Genomic DNA, 18641 nt, shown 5'->3' with positions numbered 1-18641 from the left:
ACAACTGACGCAAAACTGCAGGCCACACGTCTGGACGACAGAGATAAGCAGTCAGATCTATTTCCTCATTGCAAAATTTCCCACCGGTTAAACTCTTCCTCCAGGAGGGTGTCCTTACGGTGGACTCTCAGTTGGTGGAATACAATTTGGGGTCCTGGTGGGTTTTTCCTGGGTCATAATACAGCAGTGATTACACGAGTCACACATACAGATATCCCCATTCCTTCCATTAAGGTGCCGCGTGCCACACACATACACACACACACACACACACACACACACACACACGCATCAGGCAAAACATTAAAACAACCTGAGGCGGCTGCCATCAGAGAGTACCGTTGCCATAAATGGGGTATCACACTGCCCCTGCCAGCTTGCCTTCTTCCCATAATGCATCCTGGGGCCATATCTACCCCAGGTAACTGACGCACACGCACCTGGCCATCCACGAGATGTAAAAGGAACCATGATTCCTCAGACCAGACCACCTTCTTCCACTTGGGCCAGTTCTACTGCTCACGTGCCCATTGTAGGTGCTTTAGGTGGTGGACGGGGTTCATTATGGGTACTCTGACCGGTCTGTGGCCATACAGTTCCCATGCCAGGTGGTGATGCATCCAGTCAGGATGCTCTCAGTTGTGCCTCTGTAGAAGGCCCGTAGAATCCTGGACCCCATGCTGAACTTCTTCAGTCACCTGAGGTGAAAGAGGCGTTGCTGTGCCTGAGGCAGCGGCGTTGGCTAAGCTGCTAGGTCTGCCTTTGAAGGCCGATATTGTGTGTAATGCCTGCCACATGCTACACAAATGTCTTGCTGTGTTCCGGTTTGGCTGCTTTGATGGCTTTCCGGAGATCATAGAAGGCTTCGTCTCTCGTGGCGAAGGCGGTGTCTCGTGCTGCAAGAGCAGACCGAACGGAACTGTCTATCCATGGTTTCTGGTTTGGATACACCAGGACTGTTTTAGTGGGCACCAGCTCCTCAATGTTCTTCCGGATGAATCCAATAACTGCTTCCGTGTAATCGTTAATGTTGCCATCCGACGATTCACGGAACATGTCCCAGTCCAGTCAATTGAAACGGTCCTGTAATACGGCATCCGATTGGTCAGACCAGCAACGTATTGTAGTGAATTCGGGGGGGCAACCACAGGAACTGCCGCAGCCGGGACGCGAACCCGTATCTCCCGCACCACGGGAGACACCGCTGACCGCTCGACTAAAGGGTCTGACCCGTTAGCCAAGGGCCAACGTGTCTACTTATCCATGCACGTTACAGTATCGTCTTCACGATGGGTGCTGGTTGCTTCAACTTCTGCCTATAGGTGGGCAGGAGCAGGCTAGAGAAGTGATCCGATTAGCCGAACGGTGGGCAGAAGAGGGGTTTGTAGGCATTGTGGAAAGGAGAATAGCATTGATCAGTTTGAGCTACAGTAGCTCTTCTGTGGGATCGGAGCAGATGGGCTAGCCTTCGCTCCCCGTGCACATCAATAAGCCTCAAGCGCCCATGACCCTGTCGCTGGTTCACCGGTTGTACTTCCTTGGACCACTTTTGCCTGTACTGACCACTGCATATGGTGAACACTCCACAAGACCTGCCGATTTGGAGATGCTCTGACCCAGTCATCTAGCCATCACAATTTGGCCCCTGTCAAAGTCGCCCAGATCCTTACGCTTGCCCATTTTTCCTGCTTCCAACACAGTAACTTCAAGAACTGACTGTTCACTGGCTGCCTAATATATCCCATCCCCAGACAGGTGACACTGTAACGAGATAATCAGTGTTATTCACTCACCTGTCAGTGGTTTTAATGTTTTGGCTGCACACCTTGTTCTCTCTACATGTTTTGGACACAGCTGACTTTAGAGCCGGGGGAAATGAACACCCTCAAAGCTGCGCGGCGCAGCGCAGCGCGACGTAATCCTCTCTCATGTCGTCCACCTGCATGTCGAGGTCCATTAAAACCCCTCCGGGACCCCTGGTCAGCACGTTGGTTTGACCCACTCTGCTGCCTCCCTCGCCCCCCTTCAGCCCCTCCACTCCACTGCTCCCTTCATTCACTGCGGTTGAAAAGGGCCTCTGTTGGGCCGCTCTAGTGCTGTTATGTGTTTGTTTCTGTGTGTATGCGTGTGCACTTGTCCTAACATATGGGGCCGTGTAGTGAAACCCCGTCGTCTTTGGCAAATTCTACATCTGCCCCTCTGTACACACACACACACACACACACACACACACACAAACCAGAGGAAAACACACTTCGGTCCCCCTTTAACCTTTCCTCTCTGCCCCACCGACTCCCCCTCCCCTCCTACTGTGTAAACAGAAAGAGGTTGCCAAGCGTCCGGGCAGCGTAGTGGTCTATTCCGTTTTTATCAACATGGGGATCTCCGGTTCCAATCCCCGTGTTACCTCCGGCTTGGTCGGGCCTCCCTACAGACACAATTGGCCGTGTCTGCGGGTGGGAAGCCAGATGCGGGTATGTGTCCTGGTCGCTGCACCAGCGCCTCCTCTGGTCGGTCGGGGCGCCTGTTCAGGGGGGTGGGGGAACTGGGGGGGAATAGCGTGATCCTCCCACGTGCTATGTCCCCCTGGTGAAACTCCTCACTGTCAGGTGAAAAGAAGTGGCTGGCGACTCCGAGGAGACATGTGGTAGTCTGCAGCCCTCCCCGGATCGACATAAGTATTGAGCAGAGACCGGGACGGCTCGGAAGAGTGGGGTAATTGGCCGGATACAATTGGGGAGAAGAAGAAAAAAAGGGGGGGGGTTGCCTAAAGTGAAAAACACTATATGATGCACTTTGGTTGTAGACACTTGATATATATATATAGATATCTATATATATCTATATATATATATCTATATATAGATATTTGGATCATAGTCACGGTATACCTATCACAGATGGTTTTGAAGTTTGGATGTAATTAGTTTGAATTAGTTTGGGGTGGTTGTAACGGATCGTCAACACAAATGATAGATTAGGAGTTTCCATCTCTTGCTCTCCAGATTTATTTGATACCTTCACATTCATTTCAAACATTTTGGATCGTTATGACTTGGATGCAGACAGGGTTTGATGTAGCCCTGGAATAGGGGGTTGGATATTGATTCCAGTCTGCAGAGAGACGATCGATAAATGATTACAGTCGCGCACAAGAGTTCGTGTTCGTGTTATTGTGAGGTTGGAGAATTGTGCAGAATTACTGTTTGGGTAGGATGCGAACCCCCCACCCCCTTGACATTTTTGTCTTAAGTTTGTAGTCCTCAAAACCCATTCATCTTCATATAACTCTAATGTGGAGAATTGAAGAAAAAAGCCAGCTGTTGCTTAATTGCTTAATTGTATCTTTTTTCCCACATCTGTTTTCCACTAGTGGCATGGAAAAGCTGGAAACAGATATGAATGGGCTCCACACACACGGTAACATCTGCATGTCATTCATCCACACCTCTGTGTGTGTGTGTGTATGCTTGAATATGTGTTGGTGACTGTGTGAATGTGTTTGTGTACTCACCCAAGACTTTCCCTGACTGTGGTTCAGCGTTTATTAAAAGCATCAAAAATAACAATTTAAATATTTTCTACAGTGGTCATCGAGCAAGGGTTCTTTAGAAATGTCATTTCGGGAGGCATCCGGGTAGCGTAGCGGTCTATTCCATTGCCTACCAACACGGGGATCGCTGGTTCGAATCCCTGCGTTACCTCCGGCTTGGTCGAGCGTCCTGGGAAGCCGGATTTGGGTATGTGTCCTGTTCACTGCAGTAGCACCTCCTCTGGTCAATCGGGGCGCCTGTTGGGGGGGGGGGGGGGGAATAGCGTGATCTTCCCACGCGCTATGTCCTCCTGGCGAAACTCCTCACTGTCAGGTGAAAAGAAACGGTTGGTGACTCCACATGTATCGGAAGATGTGGTAGTCTGCAGCCCTCGGCAGAGGGGGTGGAGCAGCAACCGGGACGGCTCGGAAGTGTGGGGTAATTGGCCAAGTACAATTGGGGAGAAAAAGAGGCGGCGGCGGCGGCGGGGGGTCATTTCTGGAGAATCCTTACTGAAAACGAAAATAAAGGTCAAAATGTACACAGGAAGTGTGGTTGAATGCAAATGCTGAATTTGTAAGATAATCTTTTCCGACGGTGTTAAATGCCAGATATATGTGTTATCACAAATGTTTGTTTGGTTTTGATGAATGTCAAGGGTGCCACAGCTACAGATACAGGAATAAAGACATCCCTCCTGATGTGCCAGGCTGCATAATGTCCCCTCAAACCACCACAGGTCTGTCTCCATGATGTCCTAAAACACCTGATCATGCATCTATCTGTGTTAACAGGATCGTCCTAGCACCATCATGGCAGAACTGAGACAAGATTTAGCACATCTAAACAAGAATATCCCAAAAACAAGCAAACATAGTGTGCCAGTGCAGTAAGATTTCAACAAGGTAAGACTCCTTCAAACAAAGTAAATTCACTTGTTTACCTGAAAGACCAGAAATCTTGAAACAGGTTAATTGCATTGATGGATTTTCAGATATTCTAATGAGTCTGAAGCATACATTGAGTTGAATAATGCAATTATTGGACAACACTACAAGCAGTTCTCCACTAAAAGCTTTATGTCCCCTGTAAGGATGCTCCTTTTAAGATGAAAAAGCCCAGTTAGATCGCTCAAGATTAATATATTCTCAAATCCAAATGAATCTCCTTACATAGTCAGTTCTTGATGAGTAAAACACCCCTGAAACAGGATGACAAGATATTTCGGTGTGATGTGATGTTAAGACTGCCAGACTTGGTCAGATAAATAGTTTTTTGCAGCGCGTCACTCAGCAGTTTGCACTGCATGTGTTTATGCAGTAGTAGCCCCAACACACAGTGCACAGAAACTGTGCCGATGTTGTTAGAACATGTCCTTGCAGACGGTTACATAGCTGACACATTTTCTAGACGTCTAACCTTGGTCCTTTGTCTCCTTGATGCAGCGCTAATTTACATGGAACCCACAGTGCTCCCCTTAACTCGGCTAATAGTGCTGCGGTGAGTGGAGCTTCTGTTTGATTGGTTTGTGAGCAGCTGGATAGATGGATGGCCGTATGACAGACAGCATGGACCTGTGAAAGCACTTACCAACTGGCATTCGGGGGCACCGACAGGTGTATGTGTCATTTAGCTGCTCCGTGCTCTCTCATTTTCTGCAATGCCCTGGGTTTAGTCTCTGTCATTTTGGCTCCGGTGAGTTATGATGCCCCGAGGGAGGAGGAGTGAGAGGAGAACAGGAGGAATGCTATCCTCACAACTCCACTAAATGCTGTTCAACAACTTTGCAGGTCACAGATAACTGCTGGAGCTTTCTGGAGGACAAAGGCTTAAAAATGTGGGACTGGGGGCACAGACGGCAGCCAGGCAGGAGTAGAGTTGCTGTTATTACATGCAGAATACTGACTGGTGTTTTTTGTTCGGGCTACATAGATGACATCTGCTCTTCTTCTAGCTTTACGGGCGTTCACGGTGACATAGTGGCAAAACGCAGCGGACGAACTCTTAACATGTTGATTTCTTTTCCCAATAATGTGGGTTTATTGGGGGGCATCCGGGTGGTGTGGTGGTCTATTCTGTTGCCCACCAACACGGGATCCCGGTTTTCGAATCCCCGTTTTATCTCCGGCTTGGTCGTGCGTCCCTTCAGACCCAGTTGGCCGTGTCTGCGGGTGGGAAGCCGGATGTGGAGATATGTCCTGGTCACTGCACCAGCACCTCCTCTGGTCGGTCGGGGCGCCTGTTCGGGGCGAGGCGGGGCGGGGCGGGGCGGGGGGAATAGTGTGATCCTCCCACGCGCTACGTCCCTCTGGCGAAACTCCTCACTGTCAGGTGAAAAGAAGCGGCTGGCGACTCCACATATACCGCAGGAAGCATGTGGTAGTCTGCAGCCCTCCCCGGATCAGCAGAGAAGCGACCGGGACAGCTCGGAAGAGTGGGGTAACTGGCCAAGTACAATGGGGGAGAAAAAGGGGGAAATAAATCCAACCCCCCTCCCCCCAAAAAAACAAAAACAAAACAAAACTGGGATTATTGAATCAGCGTACCCTCCATTAGGCCGGGGAGAAATATAGATTATTACAACTTGTAAGAAATTCAAGAGCAGCTCAAACGACGGTGCAATCAAGGAGTTGTGCCTTCCTTTATCCCCAACATGAATACATGTGCCAGGGCATTTTATGGTATTAGCACATGTCTTGGTCACCTACAACTCAAACTGTCTGGCACTTCACAAAGTAATGCCCCCCCCCCCCCAGTATGTAAGCCCCTACAAAGTAATGCCCCCCCCCCGCTATTCCAACAGAGCACCGCACCCCTGCTGGCACGATGCCCGGACGCCTTTGGCGATTTACAAAACAGTTGCGATGGTGGCCGTGCCCACGCTTCTCTGACTTCGCTGAGGACGCACTCCTATTCATTATGGCAGTGCGAAATGACAGAGGGCTGCTTGTGTTCTGCTAGCAGAGGAATAAACAAGACATTAAACAGGGGCCTGTTAGCAGCAGACAGGCAATTTGTGCCATGGTTATGCTGCTTTAACTTCAAACCTCTCCCTCCCTCCCTCCCTCTTTCACTCTCTCTCTCTGTCCTTTTCGAGTGTTCTTTGAGTACTTTTGAATGATCTGTTTTCTCTTTATTAAATAGATGAAGTGCGGGCAGTTTTCTTATGACAAATATTTATGGGCGAGATAAAATGATTTTCAGGAGCCACAGATGTGTTTTAGGTTAGCTCCCTCGAGTCTCACCTGATATGTGAGGCTCGTGGAGTATATTCATAGAACACTGGGCTCGAATTTTACAACATTTGGCACTGTGACCTTCCCCAGCACACAATGCATCTGGAGTCTTGACACAAAGAGTTTTTTTTTTTTTACCATTTGTCTCGCCAAACCTTGTGTGCTGCATATGCTGTGCAGATGGGCCTGGCATGAAACAATAACTACCAAAATAAAGAATTTTGTCTGCGACTGAATTTGCTTTGACAGAAACTTCAATGGCATTGTCATTGGTTTGCGGGAGAACAAAAGTGGAGGCCCCATATTCAATCAGTGCCGAGGGGTTTGAAGGTGAATTTGGAAATTGGAGTCTCTATTCCCATTTCTTTGCCTGCATTTGTGTTGTGGATACGTGCGTGCATGTGTGTGTGTGTGTGTGTGTGTGTGTCAGTCAGTCAGTCAGTCAGTCAGTCAGTCAGTCAGTCAGTCAGTCAGTCAGTCAATTTTATTTGTATAGCCCAATATCACAAATAACAAATTTGCCTCAGGGGGCTTTAAAGCAATACAACATCCTGTCCTTAGACCCTTGCATCTGATAAGGAACGACTCCCTAAAAAAAATAAATCCTTTATCAGAGAGGAAAAATAGGACGAAACCTCAGGGATGGCAACAGTGGAGGGATCTCACTCCCAAGACGGACAGACGTGCAATGGATGATGTGAACACAATTTACAGAGTACAGCACTGAAAGACGATAACAGAGTTATAAAGGATTTATAAGCTATATAAAAATGTGATGAGGAGAATGCCAAGCAGCGTCCAGGTGGTGACCACCAACATTATGGAGACCTGGGGGGAAGACAGACTACACATGCATTCAGGGGAGACTCACGTCACACCATTCACACAGGAAAAGAGATTATTCACACAGGAGAGAGGGATAATGATGAAGAAAGACGTCATTCAGAGAGAGAGAGAGAAAGACGTAAGAGACATTTGCAATAGTCAATCTATATAATCTTGTCAGCAGAACAGTGCTTGGTAAATTCATTGAGACAGAAACTGACCCACCATGCAGCACATGTTGATAAGTACTCAATGTAAAGGCAACTAATTGTTGGTTAAGGCAAAAAGATGAATTTTAAGTTTTGATTTAAATGACTCAACAGACTCTGATTGTCTGATGGCAACAGGGAGGATATTCCATGAGAATGGGGCCTGACAGGAAACGACCCTGCTGCCTGCTGAGTTTTTTTTTTATTTTTTATTTTTACTTTGGGTACACACAGGAGCCCTGCATTTTGAGAGCAAAGAACTCAAGATGGAATATACAGTTTAAGGAGCTCAGATGGGTATGATGGGGCAAGCCCATTTAGGATTCTGTAAGCCAGCAGAAGTATACATTGAAATCTGATTTAACATGGTAAGGAAGCTAATGAAGAGAGGCAAGAATTGGTGTAATTTGGTCGAATTTTTTTGTTTTTGTTAAGATTCTAGCTGTAGCACTTTGAACCATCTGAAGACTTTTAGTATTAGCATGTGGGTGACCTGAAAACATAGTGTAATCAAGTCTTGATGAAACAAATGCATGTATTACAGTCTCTGCATCAGTCATGGAGAGGAAAGACCGAATTTTAGCTATGTTAAGTGAAAAAAGGCAGTCTTGGTGATTTCTTTAATGTGCTTATTAAAGGAAAGGCTGGGATCAAACATAACGTCGAGTTTTGGCTGCCACACTTTATGAAATCACAGAGTTTCTTGATTGTTACTACTGCTTGATCAAATTGGTGTCTGTGTCTAGCAGGGCCAATGACCAGCATCTCAGTTTTATCCCAGTTTAAAAGCAGGAATTTTAGTGACATCCAATTTCACAGCAGCCAAGTAGGCCTAGAAATTAGTAATTTGTAATGTGAGTACGATCATCAGCACACACAGCTGAGTATCATCTGCATAGCAATGGATTTTTTTTCATAACTGCACATAATGTGGCCAAGAGGCGAATATAAAGAGAAAAAAGTAGAGGACAAAGAACTGAGCCCTGAGGTATGCCATATTTTAACATCAGAATGTTGATGTAATGTAATATTGTCATAGCAGACACACTGTTTTTCCAGATAAGTAGGACTTAAGCCAAGAGAGAGCTAAGCCAAAATTACACCAAAATTACAATTCATTCTGTCTAATAGTATACATGATCAATGGTGTCAAAGTAATGGTCCACTGAGGTCCAGTAATAGAAGCACCGAAGTGGAATCAGAATCCATAGTATCAGACAAAGGGTATGGACTCAAATGCAGACCAAAAAAAACAACTGAAAATGGAAGGCAACTTAATAAAGAGATCAAAAAACAGCAGTGCAGTCTCATATTGATTATGCAAGCCAGGGTCGAAAATCCAGAATAACAAAAATCCAAAACAAAGAGCAGGTACAGATGGGTGACAGGCAGAATTAAAAAACCAACCAACAGTGTCTGAGACAGCAGGAAAAAATGTAATCAGGAAACAAGCAAGGTTCTTGACAAGATTTCAGATACAGCAGGCAAAAATTGAGAGTTGTAAAACAGGCAGTCAGTAACGGAAACTCTGAACACATGTAAAGCTTGAATGGCACAGGTAAGGCACTGGTATGATCTGGCAAACAACGCACAAAATGGCCAGGTATAAGTAACAGAGGGACTAATGAGATAATGCCTTGCAGGTGATCAGATAAGTGGGGACAACAGGCAGTAAACGCCTCTGGTGGTCTGGTGGAGAAATTGCAAGGTGTGAAATGACAGAAGAGTTAGAACTGTGTGCACCACAACAGGCCCAAAATCACACATGAGAAGGAGAGCTCAGGCAGATGTCGTGACAATAGAGCAAGTAGAAGACCATTTAACACTCTGGTTAGAGCAGTTTCGGTGGGGTGACAGACCCCGAAAGCCAATAGAAAAGGTTCATATAGATAGTTTTTTTCTATATGGGTTGAAAGTTGTTGATACACAACTCTCTCTAATACTTCAGAAAAGAATGGAAGATTAGAGACCGATCTATAGTTATTAGGAGAACTCGGGACTGAGGTGCTGTTTCTTAAGTAGAGAATGGTGCACAGCTGTCTTAAAACCGCTGGGGACAATGCCAGTAGTAAGTGATAGATTAACAATGTCTAGCATTGTAGGCCACAGAAAAGGCCAGAAGTCTTTAAAAAGTTTTGCTGGTAAAGGGTCAAGTAGGCAAATAGTTGGTTTAGAAGCTGACATGAGCTTAGTCAAAGTATCAAGAGAGATACGTAGTCTCAAAAACTGTAATAACAGGGACTATGATTGACTCATTGTATAGGTATGAACTTGGTAAGACAGGCTCTGCAGGTATAGCTGGAGTTGAAGGACTAACGACTAATTTTGTTTTAGCCTTATTGAAGAAAAAAACTAGAAACTCATGGGCTACGAATGGTGAGCAGCTAATGGACGGCTGCTTTTTAGTAAGTTTAGCTACAGTGTCAAAGAGAAATCTAGGAGTATGTTTATTAATATTAATTGAGCAGAAGAGATACACTTCTTTGGCAACAGATAAAGTATGCTTGTATTTCAATAAACACTTGTGCCAAGATAGGTGAAAAACTTCCAATTTTGATCTTCACCATTTACATTCCAATCTCCTGCAGTTCCGCTTAAGAGCGTGTTTCTCATCATTAAACCAGGGTGTAGGCCTCTTTAGTCTCATTACTCTGGTAGTGAGAGGTGCAGTTGAATCCAGGAGACTAGAGAGGGCCACATTTAAGTCACTAGTGAGATTTTCAACAGACTCTCTGCAGTGTCACTACAGTGAAAGGTGCCAAGACTTCAGGCAGCTGCTGGCCAAACACAGCTACAGTGGATGGACCAAATGTGGCAATAACACCTGTGCCAACATTAACAGGAAAGGCCAATGATGCTTCAAATTTAATGAGAAAATGCTCTGACACGGCGGATGTGACATTCAGATCAGAAACAACGATCCCTTTGGATAAAACCAAATCAACGGTGTTACCACTGCAATGAGTCGACTCTTGAACAAACTGAGCGAACCCAAAAGTATCAGCAAGTGCCAGAAAGGCTTTACTGAGAGGATTACCAGCCTTATTCAGGTGAATATTGAAATCACAAAGAATTAGAATCTCATCAGAATAACAAGACCTGAGATAGATTCTAAAAATTCATTAAGACATAGTGCGTAAGGGCCAGGAGGTTGATGAAGTATCACGATGTGGGCTGAGCAGAGTCTGTTCGTAGCTGAGGGAGCTGGACTTAAAATAAGAGATTCAGATGATTTGAATTTAGTTTCAAGTTTAGAAGTTAAATTGACAATAGACTTAATATCAAGTCAACCCCCTCACCTTGTTTATTTGCCCGAGCTACATGGGCATAAATATAGTCAGCTGGGGAAGCTTCATTTAAGGGAAGGAAAACATTTGGTTTCAACAACGTTTCACATAACCCAATCATATCAAAAATGGAGTTCAAGAATCAGATCATTTATAAGTAAGGAATTGGTAGACAGTGAGCTAATATTTATAAACCAAATTTAAGCATGTTGTTGAAGTGATCAGTATTAGGCAAAACTGTAGAGTGACCACTAGAACATATTAATTGGTATTAGACACCTTGTATAATTAGTTGGCAAATTTGAATGATGTGTGGTCACACGCTTTTGATGACATTAGCTGTTTGCTTCTGTAAATTATTAGGTGCTTCATTGCACATTTCCCCACCACTAGTGGTAGGAATGATTATTAGATTATCGTGATTCACACATTTAGGAGAGGAGAGCTTGGGAACAATACAGCAGGGAAGGGAGATGGCTGTCAGTCGGATCATCTTTACTGTGAGAAATTCCCCCACTAAACATATTAACTAAACTAGTTGACTCCACATCTGCACTAGATTTAAACCTAGCAGGCTCTCTAATCACCTGAAACATGCTGAATGATAAGTCCCTAGTGTCACTCTAAATGTAGACAGCTATCTATGTTGCTAGACAAAAGAGTGGCGCTCTCCCCGGTAGTGTGAATGCCGTCCGCTTTCAGCAGGCAAGGGCAGCCCCAGAAAGCAGGCCAGTTAGCAACAAAACTCAATGCTCATTACAGTAATGAGCCAGCCAGCGGTTCATTGAGGTCAGCCCACTATACATCTCATCATTACCCCTTATGGGTAAGGGACCAGGGACAATCAAATCAATGCCAACACATCTTTCTGGCCAACTCAAATGTCCTGACTAGGCTGGCTTTTGTGATCTCTAATTGGGAGCGTGTGTGTTCCCTTAGCCCTATGTTCCTTCAACCATATTTCATTAAACTTACCGAAACTTAGCCTAACTTTCCTCAACCACTGCTTAACCCTAACCTTAACCCAATGCTTACCTTAACCAGCATCAGTGTTATGGGTGGGCCTTGGGGGTCCAGGCCCATCCAATAAGGTCACTGTACCCCCTTAGCTGAATTCTCTCACTGACAAAGAAAATAAATAAAACTCAAATACTTTTACAGCTATAAGTAAAATTAAGTCATACAGTTTGGTAATGGAAGACTTAAAACTGTAATGGAAATTAAAGCACAAAACATTGATAGTTTGAATCTAGGAAACCATGTCTTACTAAAAAAAACAACCCCCTGCCTAGCCAATTAAAAACTACCACCATATCCGCATTGTATCACTAGCCAATCAATTATATTACACGGTTGAATTTATAGTTACATAGAGACGATATGTGGGCGGCACTAATGTGGACTTTTCTTGGTGGTAAGCAAAGCTAAAACTTAGCGAGCTGTGCTAATGGTGAGTTCATAAATCCACTTATGCACCTTGGGAAAATGTCTCCCCTGCTTTGTACACTGTGCTGTTAAAGAGGGGTATTGTTTGCACTTTTGTAATTGTGGCTGTGTTTCTGGATGAGTGCACACATAGTTGTATAATTATGCATACCGGTTCTTGAGGTGGCCTAAAGGATGTTGTTTATCCTTTAATTTGTTGTGTAACCTGTGAAGGTGGAGACCCAATGTATAGGTTTATTTGTTATGTAGAATTGTCTCTTGCAGTACTCTATTAAATGCAAAATATTTAATGGATTTCCCCGTTCATAACCTCTGGTTTGGTGGCCATCATGTGTGTACACCTGTGTTTGCATAAGTAACAGTATGAATGTACCCCTCTCTGTCTTAGTTTGTTTCTTTCAATGAAACATAATAATGTAAATTATACACAATAGAATCTATGTGAGGTTAATAAAATGCCCCCCTGTCAAGAGTTGATTGCCCATCCATTCCTTATGCTCTGGTGCCAACCCTGACCTTAACTTAACTTTAACCGATAGCTAACCTATTCGATAGCTAATCCACAGGGCTGAGGGACCATGGGGCTGACCCCTTTCTCTCTTCTTCTGATTTGCTTCATCCTAGCATTATTGATGCTGGCATGAATGACTTTGTTGCTGAAAGTAGTGGTGCTGTGTGCCTGAGTTCCCTGATTCTCCCTTCGTGATGCCAGCACCCCAAGATTATCCTCCATCTCTGAGACGGGCTCAGCCCTATGTTCCCTCTGCCCTATGTCCCTCAGCCCTGTGGGTTAGCTATCGACTAGGTTAGCTATTGGTTAAGGTTAGGTTAAGGTAAGCGCTGGGTTAAGTTTAGGGTTAGGTAGAGGTTGAGCTTAAGTCAGGTTAAGGTGGGTTAGGTTAAGTTGAGGTAAGTTCAATGAAACAAGGTTGAGGGAACATAGACACACTCCTGTCGGAGACTCTAGCCCAGGAACATAGACACGCTTCCGTCGGAGACTCTAGCCCCAGGTAAATGGTGAAGGCTGGCGAAGCTAATCTGATATTGTGGGTAATGGAGTCTTCTATCACTAGTGTACGTTGCTTTACCCTGTCGACAGGAGCAGGAGAGGCACGCAGGCCGCAAGGACTACCAACAGAGCTGGTGAGAGGTGAAAACTGGTTTGCAGTCAGGAGAGTTGACTGCAGACCAGGCCACCTGATCGGTGGCTTGCTCTCGCGAGCCTTGCCACGCCGGAAAACAGGGGCAAACTCTGCCGCATCTGCTGACGGGGCTGAGCTGGATCCAACAATAGCAGGTCTGCTGTCAGGCCCGGCGCTAATGCTGGCTGAAGTGCCTGTCACATCTAACACAATCCTAGCCAAAAGAAGTTGCTCTAAGTCATGGACACATCTCTCTAGAAGAGACAACCTATCTGTATCTGTGGAACAGTCACCCACACCGTCATTTTAACCAGGCTGCTTTGACTGCAAATACAATAAAGTGAACTGCGAAGCTAGGCTAAGCTTGAAGCTAATGAACAGACTAGGAACGAAAGGTTACCCACTAACAAGAGTCATTTTAGAAAGAAAAATAGCAAATGTAGTGATAAGAGAACTAAGCACACACATACACACACAAAGCATAATCAGTAGAACAAATGAGGAGGTTAGAGCAGAATATAGAAGAGGAGCGAGAGAGTAAGAGAGTAAACAGCAGTTATCGATTTTAGGAAGCCAGAAGCTAAAAAGTGTGTGTTTGTGTGTGTGTGTGTAATGTATATGTGTGGCCCACCTTAATGAGTCCGATAGCTGACTGACACATGGCTTGCCTTTCTGAGGGACTAAACAACTATTTGATCCGTGTCCCTTTCAGTGCTGGCCTGTGTCATCTTCATTAGCACCGAGACAACAGAGACGTTGCCTAGCCATCAGGACCTCATCCAATACCACCTCACATGCTCACTCACTTTGTGCTCAAGATACTAACTCACAGGTGCGTTACGGCCTTTCTGGCGCTTAATGCCTTTTTAATGTTTAGGTATCGTCCCTTTTGGTCTCAACTAAATAGGCGTTAGGCTTATTTCTTGGTCTGTGGGAACAACTATCTATATAGCCATCTAATATATATATAGGCCTTTCAACTGTAGTTGTCTCGTAGTAGTAACAATAGTAGTATACTATACTCATATAAAAAGTCAGTTTAATAGTAGGACTGCTTTGATGGAAACTCTGGGGGCCTGCTGATAGGAAAACAGTGAGTGATCGTGTTGCGACAGACTTAGTCTGGAATGAAATGGCCCGGCCTGGTTCTAGCTTAGTGGCCTTTACTTTGCTGACATCAGCCATTTGATACTGAGAACCGTTGAAGAGGAGAGGCCCTCTGTGTCAGCGTGTCAGCATGTCAGCGACTATGTGTAGGTGTTGCCCCCGCATGTTTAAATGTACACGTATGAGCATCCATACATGTGCGTGTGTGTGTGTGTGTGTGTGTGTGTGTGTGTGTGTGTGTGTGTGGGTGTGTTCTGATACCTTGATGAGATGCATTTGCACAGGCCTTCAGGGAAACACAGACAGCTGGGTGGCAGGAGACTATGACGAGGAGTAACGGATCTCACCCGCCTCGAGTTATCCTCCTCTTCCTGGAGTACCACTTCTCTCTCTCTCTCTCTCTCTCTCTCTCTCTCTCTCTCTCTCTCTCTCTCTCTCTCTCTCTCTCTCTCTCTCTCTCTCTCTCTCTCTCCTCTCTCTCTCTCTCTCTCTCTCTCTCTCTCTCTCTCTCTCTCTCTCTCTCTCTCTCTCTGTCTGTCTGTCTCGATTTCGCTGTCTCAGTCAATTTTTCTCCCTCTCACTCTCGCTCTGTGCCAGAGTCTGAGTCGTGACAGGTGGGCTGTTTCAAAGCCCACTGTAAACCTGAGGCGAGGGCTGAACAACAAAAGCAGAGCCAAACTGACGAGAGTGAAAGAGAGCTCTTGGCAGGCGATAAAAGAGTCATTTACCACTCGATCCCAGCTATCTGTAAACACGAGTCTGTGGATCAACACTAACGCAGTCTTTGTAATGAATGCTTTGGTGATGAAATCACTGATAGTTATGTGTTGTTGTTGGGTTTTTGGTGGGGGTTTTTTTTGTCGCTTGATTGAGGATGAAATACTTTCAGTCAAATTCTCCACCGAAGTCTCCAGTTTAACTCGAAGCCATTTTGAGCCGACTGTTTTTCCTGTAAATGATTTACGACGGGGGCGTTAATTGCTCTCATGTCTATCAGGAAGGAGACCACGTCCCCCATCATGCAGCCTTTCCTCTTGTCTGCAGCTTAATGGCTTATTTGATGGGCACTTTATTCAATGGCCTCCATTCAATTTCATCATTTAAAGTGTTTCTCTGATTTTATGTCTCTGTGTCCTCGAGACCGCGGGAATGCTTGGACCCCGGCTTCGTGGTCCTCCGCGAGGTGGAACGATGCGGAAGTTGGGCCATATTAAAGACATTGTGGTGAGGGTGCGAGCCGGGAGGAGGTGTGAATCCTGGCACGCTTCATTCAAGTTGTTTGAGAGGCTGATGGAATACGGGCGGCCGGAATCGCAGTTTTGTCCTCGTTAAAAAAAAAAGGACTAAAGAAAAAGAGATTCGGAGAAAATGTTCTTTCCACACTTGACGGATGAAACCCGAATTAATTGTCTATCGCCTGGGAAGCGCCTTGCGAGGAGCTGCTGTGGAAGGCGGGGAGAGAACCTCAAGGTTCGCTCCTCATCAGAGGTCAACTCGGTTTGACATCTTGTTCACGCTTTCTCACTTCAAGCTTCAGTAATTGGTAATAGCGGACTGTCAAATTAAGAAAAAAAAAGTATATACATACATACAAGCAGTTTTGATGAATGCACACGCAAACACAGAGATGTCAGTGCCCGCACACACACACACACACACACACACACACACACACACACACACACACACACACACACCGCACTGCCAAACACACATTCGAAGAGGCACTTTTTCGCATTAACTTTCATTTCCCCCCTGAAGCTGTGCTCTTTCTGGACCCAAATTAATGGCCTCCTTTAGTGCGTCACATATAATTTAAACCCATCTCCCCGCTCCCCAATCTTAATTGCTAAACACTTTAATTTCAAGAGTTGTTAAGCAAATGGCATGTATGACAGACGAGCCTGTGGCAGTAAACACCGAATTACTCAATCAGCTATTCCCCCAGCCTCCCGCTGCCTTTCAGAAAGCCATAAAGTCCTTGCTTTATTTCCAGCCGCTCGGCTGAAGAAGTCACTTAAAGAGAGAGCCGGCGTGGCGGGCTGCTCCTTTCTTTTACTTCTGGCCGCATCCCCGCCATCCTCGCACCCTGACGGTGAATAGGTTTCAATTCTGGGCCTCCAAAAGATGAATTGGACTTTCCGTCCCGCTCCCATTGCGTATGGGCCCGCAGCATTTGTCTATCTTTAATTCTCACTTCCCTTATTATGTTCTCCCCCTTTTTCAGGGTCTATATGGAGGAGATGAATCTTTCTAATTTCATCTATCTTTTGTCAAGGGGATCTCTAGTGTCTCTTATTTCATTCCTCGCCTGGCTTCTCTTTCTGGGGAAATTAATGTTTTTTTTTCCTTCGCATTTCTCTGCGTCACCCTTTCACGTCCCACCCGTCCAGTCTCACATCCTGGAGGAATTTCCTCCCCATTTTGTTTTGATTAGGAACAGTCGTGGCCTGCACTTCCGTAGCTGGCCGTGTCCACCTGGCCGGCCCACGCTCAGGGAAGATGGATCACTCGCTGCTCTCTCTCTCTCCATCTCTCCTCTCTCCTCCATCTCCATCCCTCGCCCCGACTGTTGGCTCCAAAATTACATGAGCTCTATATACGGGCATTTAGTGTGAGATTGTGTGTGTGGGTGTGTGTGTGTGTGGATACGGGTGGAGGGAAAGGGCTATTTGTCCAGGTGAAGTGGGTGAGGTAGATGTGTGTGCACGCGTGTGTGTGTGGGGGGGGGTGGGGTGGGGGGTACATTATGCATGCAAGTTCTTGTGAAAGTTTGACCTTTGGGGTCAGCGTGCGGCTTATGTTTAGCTTCCAGAACATCAGGGGTTAAAGGTCAAAGGTCTGTCAGGCTTTGGCGAGCACCTTTTCTCAGGCCGCGGCAGATTCAAGGCGCGTGACTGCATTAGCCGGGGGAGGACGTGTCGCCACAGCTTCAGAACCATCATCACCGCCGCTCGGTCGGGTTTACCCGCTCGAGAGCAAAGGAAGGGCAGTTGGCGGTGTAGCTTTCAGCCAGTGTCAGGGCCACGGCATCGGATTGCTCCCCACCTGGGCGAGGCATCATGACACTGGACAATGGCGGCGGGGGGGGCGGATCCAGCTGTCATTTCTCTGTCCTCTCTATGTCCCTTGCAGTCTGGCTACCTCTTGGATAAGCGTCCCTTTCAATTTATGTGATAAAAGTGCACCTTTTTTTCCCCTTCCTCTCCTCTCCTCTTGTCTCTTTCCCTCCCTTTAGTTACCTCCTCCTCTTATCATCGCCTACATACTTCTTTTTTTTTCTCTGCTGGGCGTGGGATTCTAATTCCTCCCTCCATTTGGACTTGTAATTACTGCCGCTCTGCTCAGCTACACACACTTTCCTTTACAGCACTAGACCTTTGGGAGAAAAACCAGATATGAACATCTCTCACTCTCTCTCCCTGTGCCTGGAAGGTGGCCTTTTTTGGCTTAGTGAATACTTCCTTTCTATATTTTACCCCTCCTCCTCATCCCCTTAAGCTTGTACCTTAGTTCACTCCGTCTTCGGAAATAGACAGGGAGGAAAATAGCTGATATAAATCACAATATTGGCCCTTTCTCCCTGCCTACATCATAATAGTTCAGATGCATGAGAGAGACATGACTTATTCATCCTATGACTTATTAAAGGCTGCTTTCTGTCTTTCGGTGTTTGGAGCGCAGCTGGCTCTCCACCCACGAAGTCGAGGGATTGTAGATGAATTTTATAGCTGCGCTTGTTTTAATGATGCAGCCAGCCACTGTCGGAGGAGCGTCTCCATTGAGATGTGAGGTGGAGGGGAAATGGGAGGAAAAAGGGGAGATCAAGTGTTCCTAGGTAATGAGGAAGTGAGGC

At 45.9% G+C, this 18641-nt stretch overlaps 1 protein-coding gene across 1 annotated transcript in view; it reads left to right on the top strand.

Annotated features, from left to right (window-relative positions):
• Positions 1–18641, top strand: part of sema5ba (sema domain, seven thrombospondin repeats (type 1 and type 1-like), transmembrane domain (TM) and short cytoplasmic domain, (semaphorin) 5Ba) — a 180032-nt gene that overhangs the window by 11106 nt on the left and 150285 nt on the right. Inside the window, exons 2-3 of the mRNA XM_056290159.1 lie at positions 4328–4438; positions 4979–5033. The gene's annotated coding sequence lies outside the window, so the exon portion shown is untranslated. The remainder of the gene's footprint in view (positions 1–4327; positions 4439–4978; positions 5034–18641) is intronic.

Source organism: Lampris incognitus, chromosome 11 (assembly GCF_029633865.1).
Source record: "Lampris incognitus isolate fLamInc1 chromosome 11, fLamInc1.hap2, whole genome shotgun sequence".
Classification (NCBI taxonomy): domain Eukaryota; kingdom Metazoa; phylum Chordata; class Actinopteri; order Lampriformes; family Lampridae; genus Lampris; species Lampris incognitus.
The sequence above is the reverse complement of the archived record's forward strand: the minus strand, read 5'-3'. Positions and strand labels throughout refer to the sequence as shown.